Here is a 10,900-nt window from a genome sequence, read left to right on the forward strand (position 1 = left end):
AGATTTATATTGCTGATATTTTTCATAAGATTTTTTCAAAGTTCACAAGAGATTCGGTCTATGGTATTCCTTTCTTATAATGTCCTTGATAGGTTTTGGTATTAAGCTTATAATGGCCTCATAAAACAAGTAGGTAAATATGTCATTCCTTCTTTCTCTAATTCCTGGAAGAGTTCGAGTAAGACTTGGTGTTATTTTTTTCCTGAAATATTAGGGAGAACTCACTGTGAAGAAATTCCACTTTGTTTAATATGTATAAGACTATTGGGATTTTATATACCTTCTTGAAATCAGTTTTGGTTAAGTTGTAGTTTTTACATAATTTGTGCATTTCATATGAATTATAAAATTTATTGTTCATTCTGTAAGACATCATCTACATATCACATTGTGTGTTCACCTCCCAAATTAAAAAAAAAAGTTATTGTTCATTAATATCCTCTCATTATCCTTCAGTATTTATATTAATAGATTCTGTATTGATGTTCCTTTTTGTTACTGATACTTATAATTTATACTTTCTCTGTTTTTATTATTGGAATTGCTACAGATTTATCAATTTCATTAGTCCTTTCAAATAACCAACTTTCAGCTTTGTTGATCTTCTAAGTTGCCTGTTTTCTATTTCTTTGATTTCTGGTCTTATCGTTTTCCTCCTTCTCCTTTTCTTGTAGTTTAATTTGCTATTTTTTAACTTTCTTGAGGTAGGTGTTTATATTGTTGATTTTTAGCCTTTCTTCTTTTCTAATATATACAGAAAAGGCTTTAAAACTCTCTCTAAGCACTACTTTAGATGTGCTGGGCAAGTTGCAGTGTCATATTTTTATTATAATTTAGTTTAAAGTATTTTATAATTTCCATTTTGAGTCCTTCTTTGTAGTTTGGTTATCTAGAAACACATTGCTTAACTTTTAAATATTTGGAGATTTCTATTATCATTGTTTTTATTGCTTTCTATCTTAATTCCACTGTGGTCAGAGAACATACTCTGATTCCAGCCATTTGAAATTGTAGAGACTTGCTGTGTGGCCCAACATATGGTCAATTTTGATCAATAGTCCATGCACATTTGACAGCAATGTGCATTTTACATTTATTGCACACAATATTGTATGCTAGGACATATTTTTTTAACCTTATTGTTCATTCTCCTATACCCATACATTTTTTTCTCGTCTGCTGATTTTATCAATTATTGTAGGAGATGTGCTAAAGTCTTCAAACATACTTGAAGATTTATCTACAGAGGGTTCCAAAAAAAATGTATGCACATTTTAAGAAAGGAAAAAAAACTGTATTAAAATTACACTGATGGTAACCACTTTGAGCACCTCTTGTAATTGCAGAAGTCAAACGTGACTTGCACTCATCTTTTGTTCTCGATACATATTGAGTATTACATTTTCAATACAATTTTTCCTTTCTTAAAAAGTGTGTACCATTTTTTGGCACCCTCTGTATTTATGTTTAGAGCTCTGTCAGTTTTCATTTAATGCATTTTGGAGCTATTTTATTTTATGCATACCAATTAAGGTTATTTAAACTTGTTGAAAAAGCAGTGTGAAATGTCTAATATTTTTCATAATGTTTTCTGCCTTAAAGTCTAATTTGTCTGTTATTAGTATAACTATAGCAGCTTTGTTTTGCCTCATGTTTACATGGTATATCTTTTTTCTTTTTTTCTTTTTCTTTTTTAAATTGTTTCATCATAGTTTAATTTGATATACCCAGGTGTTAATTAACTTTACCTCTAATACAATATTAGCTAAAATAATGTCATGCCTCTTAATGTTTAGAAATGTAAGGTGCAAATCATAACAATTAGGTATTTGCATGAGCTCTAGATTCTTTCTAGGTTTAAATTTCTGTATACTTATTTCATAGTTATTCAATTTCTGTAAAACGGCAGATAACGTACATTTTATGCTTTAAAAAGAACAGGAAAGTCAAAAACTTAAAATGTAGATGGTGATACTAATGGAAAAATAAAGCATGTATTTATCAGTTTAGTATCCCACGACAATGATCACAGCTACGATGTATGAAGCACTGTTCTAAGTTACTGTTACACATTTAATTCGTTAAAGAGCAAATCTTAAGAGTGTGTCCCTCTGTTTCTTTATTCCTTTGTGTCCAATTCAGTAATCCTCCAACTGCAAATTCCCTTTGATTTATTTATTTCTAACTATTTTTTATTAGTTTCAGGTGCAAACTAAACAGAGAATAAATTCAAAATGGGTATTAAAGACTTAAATTTAAGACCTGAAACCATAAAACTCCTAGAAGAAAATATAGGAAGTAAATTTGCAGACATTACCTTGAGTAATATTTTTACTGATGTATCCCATAGGCAAGGGAAGTAAAAGAAAAAAATAAACATATGTATGACATCAAGCAAAAAAGTTTTTTCACAGCAAAGGAAACCATCAATAAAACAAAAGGTATATCTTTTTCAACAGTTTTATTTTCAAACTTTCTATGTCTGATTTAAGCATGTTTCTTATAAGCACACATAATTATAGTTTGTTGTTTTAATCTAGTCTGACAATACTTTGTTTTTAATTGGAGTACTTACCCCATTTATATTTAATGTGATTACTGGGAAATATGGTTTTTCATCTACCATTTTACTATTTGTTTTGTGTTTGCTCTGTCTTCTTTATTTTTTTCTTCTTAACTTCCTTCTCTTAATCAAGTAGTTTGTTATTTTATTTTTAACACTTCTGTAGCTTGTCTGTGATACATTTTTTATTAGTAGTTTAGTTACTTATTATAACATCTCTCCTTCGCTTATTAAAATCTATCTTAATATATTACTTTTAACACTTTCTAGGCAAAGTAAGATCCTTATGACACTTCAACTCCATTTATACCCTCCCACCTTTTGTGCTGTTATCAAGTATTTTATTACTTTTTTATTATTAGAGACTTCTCCACTTTGTTTTGTGTTACATATTTTGTAACACATACTTCATTTGTACATTAAAGTTTATTAAAAATTGCTTGTAAAGCAATCTATATATAGGGTTTTGAGTGGTGTGTGAGCACAAAACTTATTAATCTAAATTTGATGCTTAGATCTCTTCAGGTTTTCTATCAACTTTGAGCAGAGTCAAGAAACTAACATCTGATTGGTGTGGGGAGGGGGGGAAATGAAGAGTCAACTTTAAGGTGACATCAGGCATTATAAATACCCAAGTCATTATCATGTATTTTAATATTATGTTTTAAAATTCAAAAGATATTTTTGTTGTTGTTTAGAATAGCTAATATTCATGTAGATTTACTCATATTAACACTTTTTAGTGTTCTTCATTCCTTCATGAATTGCCTTGTTTCCATTTAGATTTTTTTTAATGCCTAAATAACTCCCTTTAGTATTTATTTCAGTGTGTGTCTGATGGTGATAGATTCTATCAATTTTTGTTTCTCTCAAACTTCTTTGATTCACTTCATTTTGAAAGAATTTTACCTGGTTGAAACATATTTTTTCAGCACTTTGAAGATATCAGACCATTGTCTTTTTTCATTATTTCTTTTGAAAATTCAGTTGCCAAGGTTATGTTGCTCCTGCAAAAATAACGTGTCTTTATTCTCTACTTATTTAAAAATTTTTCTCTGTTTCTGGTATTTATCAGTTCTACCTCCATGTACCTATGTCTGGTTTCCTTTCTTGCTGTATTAGATTTCTATTTCTACCATAAGAAGCTACTGCAAACTTGGTGATTTAAACAACTCAAATTTATTTTCTTACAGTTTTGTAAGTCAGAAGTCTAGTATATGTCTCACTGGCTAATATGAAGGTGTCAATAGGGTGAATTCTGTCCTGGAGGCATTAGGGGAGAATCCATTTTTTTCCTCATTCAAGTTGTTGACAGAATTCAATTCCTTGCAGAGTTTAGGTCCCAGTTTACTTACTAGCTGTAAGCTGAGGGACATTTGCAGCTTCCAGAGACCACCTGAATTCCTTGGTTCATGTGCCCCTTCCTCCATTTTAAAGCTACCAGTTGTTAGTCAAGTAATCTCATACCACATGTTTCATTAACGAAAACTGCTGCCTTCCTGTTCCTTTTAAGGGCCCAACTGGATCCAGATAATCTCCTTATCTTAAATTCACTTGATTAACAACTTTAATTCCATTTACAATCTTAATTCCCTTTTACAATGTAACATAACATATTCACAGTTATGAGGATTAGGATAGGCAATGGTCATCTTCAGGGGTGCATTATTCTGCCTGCCACAGTCATTATGCTGCTTCAGATTTGTCTATCTTCTAGAATATGTAGCTTGAGACCTCTCTTCAGTTTTTGGAAAATCCTTGGCAAGTGTTTCTTCAAATAGTGTTTTTGCCCTCTTTTTCTCTTCTTCTAAGATTCCAATTACATGTTAGACCTTTAGACTATATTATATACATCTCTAATTCTCTTTTTTGTATTCTCCAAATTTTTTTTCTGAGCTTTAGTTTGGATATTGATCTATTACCCCATCCACTAATCCTCTTTTCTGGTCTGTTTAACTGAAATTAAGATTTCAATAGATAAATTTAACAAAGTTTATTTTATTATTTTATTCTTGCATCTACATTTGATTATATTTTATAATTTCCATAAGTCTGGTAAAATTATCTTTCATTCCCTTTATTTATTGAACATATTAGTTATAGTTATTTTAAAGGCCATGTCTGCTAACTCCAACTTTTCAATCATGTGTCTGTTTTTAAAGCTTGTTTCTTCAATTTTTGGTCATTTGGTCCTGTTTCCTAGCATATCTGATAAACTTTCATTGAATCCTGGACTTTGTGTATGGAAAATTGTAGTGGTTCTGGATAATGTTATCTTCCTCAAAAAATGATAAAAATGTTTATTTCTAAATAACAGACAGAGTGGGGGTAGAGCCTCTTGATGCAGTTGAGGCTGGCTTACTGACAGTTTAACCCTACTCATATAATGTAATCTCTCCTGGAGCTCAACTTAAAAACTATGTTATTTACTAGGGTCCCTTGGCGAGATTGCTGAATTCCTATTTTTGCTTTCTGAGCACTGTGATATTGCTGAATCTACTTAGCTTTTTAGCATTTTAGCAGCAGCATTATGCTTCATTTCTTTCTTTCTCACCTGGAATAGGCACACGTTAAAAGTCCGCTAGTGCCTCAAGGGAAAATTTCATGTGGAATGTTGTTGTTTTTTTGGGTTTTTTTAATTTTATTAGTTTCAGGTGCACAAGACAAAGCAAAACTTAGATGTTTATCATTTATATCCCTCACACTGTGTGAACCCCCCCCATCCACTATCCCTCTGACATCGCACAGAGCCATTACATTTCCACTGTCTCTATTCCTAATGCTGTACTCCGCTTCCTGTAACCATATATATATATATACATATATATATGTATATATATATATATATATATATATATATATATATATATATACATATATATAAAATTATAGTTGGCATTCATTATTGTTCAGCTTCAGGTGTACTGTGCAGAGATCAGGCATCTACATCATCCCTGATGTGGTCTCCCAAATGGGACACATGTCCATCGGATACCCTACAACATCTTTACATTATTGATTACATTCCCCAAATTAATTTTCAAAACCCCGTGGCCATCTTGTGGTTACCGACTATTTTCTAAACCCCTCACCTTCCCCCTTATCCCCACCCCCCTGCCCCTCTAGCAACCCTCATTTTTTCCTCTATGTCTCCAAAACTGTTTCTGATTAGTTCATTCACTTATTCTTTTCTTTAGATTCCACATATAAGTGAGATCATATGGTATTTGTCTTTCTCTGTCTGACTTATTTCACTTAACATAATGTTCTCTAGGTCCATCCATGTTGTTGCAAATGGTAAGATTTCTTTCTTCTTTATGGCTGCGTAATACTCCATTGTATAAATGTACAACAGTTTCTTAATCCAGTCATCTACCGATGGGCATTTCGGTTGTTTCCATGTCTTGGCTATTGTGTATAGTGCTGCAATAAACATAGGAGTGCATAAAGATTTTTGAATTGGAGTTTTGGATTTCTCCGGATAGATACCTAGTACCTTATGATCCAGCAATCCCACTCCTAGGTATCATGTGGAATGTTGATCACACTTTTTTTTGTAGCTATCTTTTTTTTTTCCCTAGGGAACTTGGACATTCAAGTCTCAGGCACTTGATACCATGTTTCCCCAAAATTAAGACCTAGCTGGACAATCAGCTCTAATGGGTCTTTTGGAACAAAAATTAATATAAGACCGGGTCTTATATAATACAATAACGTAATATAATTAATATAATATAATGTAATACTAGGACTTACATTAATTTTTGCTCCAAAAGATGCATTAGAGTTGATTATCTGGCTAGATCTTATTTTGGGGGAAACATAGCTGTGATCTACAGTTTTGGTCTTCCTAATCCAGTAAGAGTGCAGCAACCTGTAATGGTTGCTTTTTGTTTGGCCTTTATGACACACAGTCTGTGAACTGGACAATTCTTTGAGGGGAGAAAGCAGCAACAAATGGAAGACTCATCTCAATGCTTTTCCCTTCACTACATTTTGTCCACAAAATATTAATATCATCCTTCCCTTTGACAAACACTACTCTCATGGATATACATACAAAGGAGGAGAATTTTGAAATCATATGGTATACACATTTCAACTTTACAACTGGTTGAACAAATTTACACTCCCACCAGCACTTTATTGCTCAACATATTTTACTACACTTGGCATTCCTAGGATTTTTAATTTTTGCCAATCAAGTGGGTATATAATTCCTTCCTTAACTGCTTTTGTCCTCTTGAAGTTCCTGAGGATGAATCCCTAGATGATGCTGCTGAAGCTATCCTTATGCCGATGAAGTGGAGCACATTTTCTATGAGTCTCAGGATCAGTAGGACATCACTCAAGAGAATAGATCAAAGATGATAATAATGCTGTCATTCAAGAGGTTCGATATCTTAAGATTAAGATGGCAAAGAATAAGATGAGTAAAATGAATAAAGAAGAAGATGAGGAGGAAAAGCAGATTTATGAGGCCCAAAAACCTAAAATAGGTTGAATATAAAGAGGTCTTCACTGAGACACATTATAATGAAATTGTCAAAAGTTTAAGACAGAGCATTTACAAATCAATAAGGAAACACTGGATTGAACTATATTTTAGACTAATGTACCTAATAAACATACACAGAACATTCCATTCAACAGCAGCATAATACATATTTTCTCAAGCACTCATGGAACGTTCTCCACGATAAATCATGTGTTAGATTACAAATCAAGTCTTAAAAACTTAAGACTAAAATCATACCTACTATATTTTCCTAACACAATAGTATGAAACTAGAAATCAATAAAAGGAGGAAAATTGGAAAATTCACAAATACATAAAAATTAAAGAACAAACTTCTGAACAACCAATGTATCAAAGAAGATATCAAAAGGGAAAAAATTATCTTGCAACAAAAGAAAATGGAACTATAACACACCAAAACTTATGAGACACAGCAAAAGGAGTTCTATGTGTAAATTTTATGGTGATAATCATTTACATTAAGGATAAAGAAAGATTCCAAATTAAAACAAGCAAGCAAACAAACAAAAACAACTAGCTTTACACTTCAAGGAACTAGAAGAACAAACTAAGCCTAAAGTTAGCAGAAGAAAAGAAATAACAGAGATTAGCACAGAAATAAATAAAATAGACAAACAACAGAAAAGATCAAAAAAACTAAGAGCTATTTTTTAAAAAGATAAACAAAATTGGCTATAACTTAGGTAGACTAAATTTTAAAAAAGAGAGAAGAGTCAAATAAATAAAATTACAAATAAAAGAGGCGACATTACAACTGATACCCATGAAGCCCAGAAATAAACCCAAGTATATAAGATCAGCTAATATTGGACAAAGGAGCCAAAAATACTCAATGGGGAAAGGATAGTCTCTTCGATAAATGGTGTTAGTAAATCTGGATATTTATATGCATAAGGATGAAATTAGATCCTTATGTTACACCACTGACAAAAATTAAATAAAATCAATTAAGAACTTAAATGTAAGACCTAAAAACATAAACCTCCTTAGGAGAAATCATAGGAAGAAAGCTTCTTGATATTGATCTTGGCAATTGTTTTTTGGATATGACACCAAACTCACAAGCAACAAAATCAAAGATCAACAAGTGAGACCACATCAAACTAAAAACTTCTGCACAGCAAAATAAATGATAAAAAAATAAGTAAAAAAGCAACCTATGGCATGGGAGAAAATATTTACAAACCATGTAGTATTTTATAAGGGTTAATATCCAAAAAATATGAGAAACTCATAAAACCTAACAGCAACAACAAAAAAATCCATTTAAAAAGTGGGTAAATAATCTGAATACTCATAGATATTTTTTTTCCAAATACATACAAATACCCAAAAAGTTCATGAAAAGGTGCTCAACAAACACTAACCATCAGGGAATTGCAAATAAAAATCCACAAGAAGATCCACCTCATACCTTTTAGAATGGCTATTATTAAAAAGACAACAAATGCTGGTTAGGATGTGGAGAAGAGGGAGTCCTCATATACTGTTGGTGGGAATGTAAATTGTTGCAGCACTATGGAAAACAGCATGGAGTTTCCCAAAAATTAAAAATAGAACTACTTTATGATGCAGCAATCCCACTTCTGGGTACTTATCTGAAGAAAACGAAAACAGGATTTTGAAGGGATAACTGCTATCCCATGTTCACTGGAGCATTATTGACAACAATAAAGACTTGGAAACAACATAAATGTCCATCAACAGCTGAATGAATAAATAAACTGTAAATATATGTGCAATACACACACACACACACACACACACACACACACACACACAAACACAGGAGTGCCAAAAAAATATATACACATTTTCAGAGATGGTATCTATGCTCAAATAGCAGTTCACTGTAATAAAAAATGTCTGGATACTGATGGCAACCACTTTGAGCACCTCTTGTAACTGCAGAAGTCAAACGTGACTTGTATTCATCTGTTGTTAATAGGATACATTATTACAATTAATACAGTTTTTTTCCTTTCTTAAAATATATATATATATATATATATATATATATATATATATATATATATATATATATATATATATAATTCAGCCATAAAAAGGAGGAAATCCTACCATTTATGACAACATGGATGAACCTTGAGGGCATTAGGCTAAGTAAAAAAAGTTAGACAGAGAAGGACAAATACTGTATGATCTCACTTATACATGGAATCTACAAAAGCCAAATTCATAGAGCAGAGAATAGATTGGTGGTTGTCAGAGGCTGTGGAGTGGGGTATATAAGGAGATATTGGTGAAAAGCAACAAACTTCCAGTTATCAGAGGAATAAGTACTGAGGATGTAATGTTCAGCATGTGGTTATAGTTAATAATACTGTATTGAATATTTGAAAGTTAGTTAAAAGAGTAAATCTTAAATGATCTCACCAAAACAACATCAACAAAAAAATTGCAATGCATTTGTGTATCAAATCACCACATTGTACACCCGAAATTTAAACAATGCTATATGTCAATTATATCTAAATAAAGCTGGAAAAACTAAATAAATAAACTACCATCTGCAATTCAAAATTCCAGCTGCCATTTTGGCAGGAATTGATAAGCTGATTCTAAAATTTACGTGAAAATCAAGGAACCCAGAGTAGTTTAAACAATGTTGAAAAAGAAAAGCAAAGGTGGAGCACTCACACTTCCTAATTTCAAAACTTACTACAAAGCTAGAGCTAGCAAGACTGTGTGGCACTGGCATAAGATAGAGCTATATAATTATGGTCCATTGATTTATTGACAAGAGTGGTAAGACAACTGAATGGGGAAAGAAGTCTTTTCAGCAAATGGTGGTGGAACATCTAGACCCACAAGACAAACAATGAAGTTGCACATCTACCTCACACCACATAAAAATATTAACTCGAAATTGAACAGCGAAACTATAAAACTTTTCATTAAAAACATAAGCGTAAATCTTGCTGACCTTGGATTAGGCAATGGTTTCAAAGATATGACACCAAAAGAACATGCAAGAGAAAAAATATATATACAGAGGGTGCGAAAAAAAGTATACACATTTTAAGAAAGGACAAAACTGTTTTAAAATTGAAATACTCAATATATACCAATAACAAAAGATGAATACAAGTCACGTGTATACATTTTTTGGCACCTCCAGTACATACATAAATTGAAAATTTTTATTCTGTGAAGGACACTATCAAGAAAGTGAAAAGACAACCCATAATCAGAGAAAATATTTGCAAGTCATATATTTGATAAGGGACTTGTATCTACAATATATCAATTACATTGTAGACCTCTTATGATTCAAAAATAAAAAGATAAATATACTTAAAAATAAGCAAAAGATCTGAATTGACATTTCTCCAAAGAAAATATAAAAATGACCAATAAGCACATTAAAAGATGATCAAAATCACTGGTCATTACAGAAATGCAAATCAAAACCACAGTAGAACCACTTCACACCTACTAGGATGACTACAATAAATAAAGATGGGCAACAGCAAATGTTGGCAAAGATGTGGAAAAATTGGAAGTCTTATATATTGCTGGTGGGGATGTAAAATTGTGTAAAACTTTGAAAGGAAGTTTGCCAGTTCCTTAAAAAGTTATACATTGTGCCGGCCCGGTGGCTCAGGCTGTTGGAACTCCGTGCTCCTAACTCCGAAGGCTGCCGGTTCGATTCCCACATGCACTAGTGGGCTCTCAACCACAAGGTTGCCGGTTCAATTCCTCGAGTCCCGCAAGGGATGGTGGGCAGCGCCCGCTGCAACTAAGATTGAACACGGCACCTTGAACTGAGCTGC

The sequence above is a fragment of the Rhinolophus sinicus genome, chromosome 18, assembly GCF_057876585.1.
Source record: "Rhinolophus sinicus isolate RSI-liver-muscle chromosome 18, RSI-T2T, whole genome shotgun sequence".
Classification (NCBI taxonomy): Eukaryota; Metazoa; Chordata; class Mammalia; order Chiroptera; family Rhinolophidae; genus Rhinolophus; species Rhinolophus sinicus.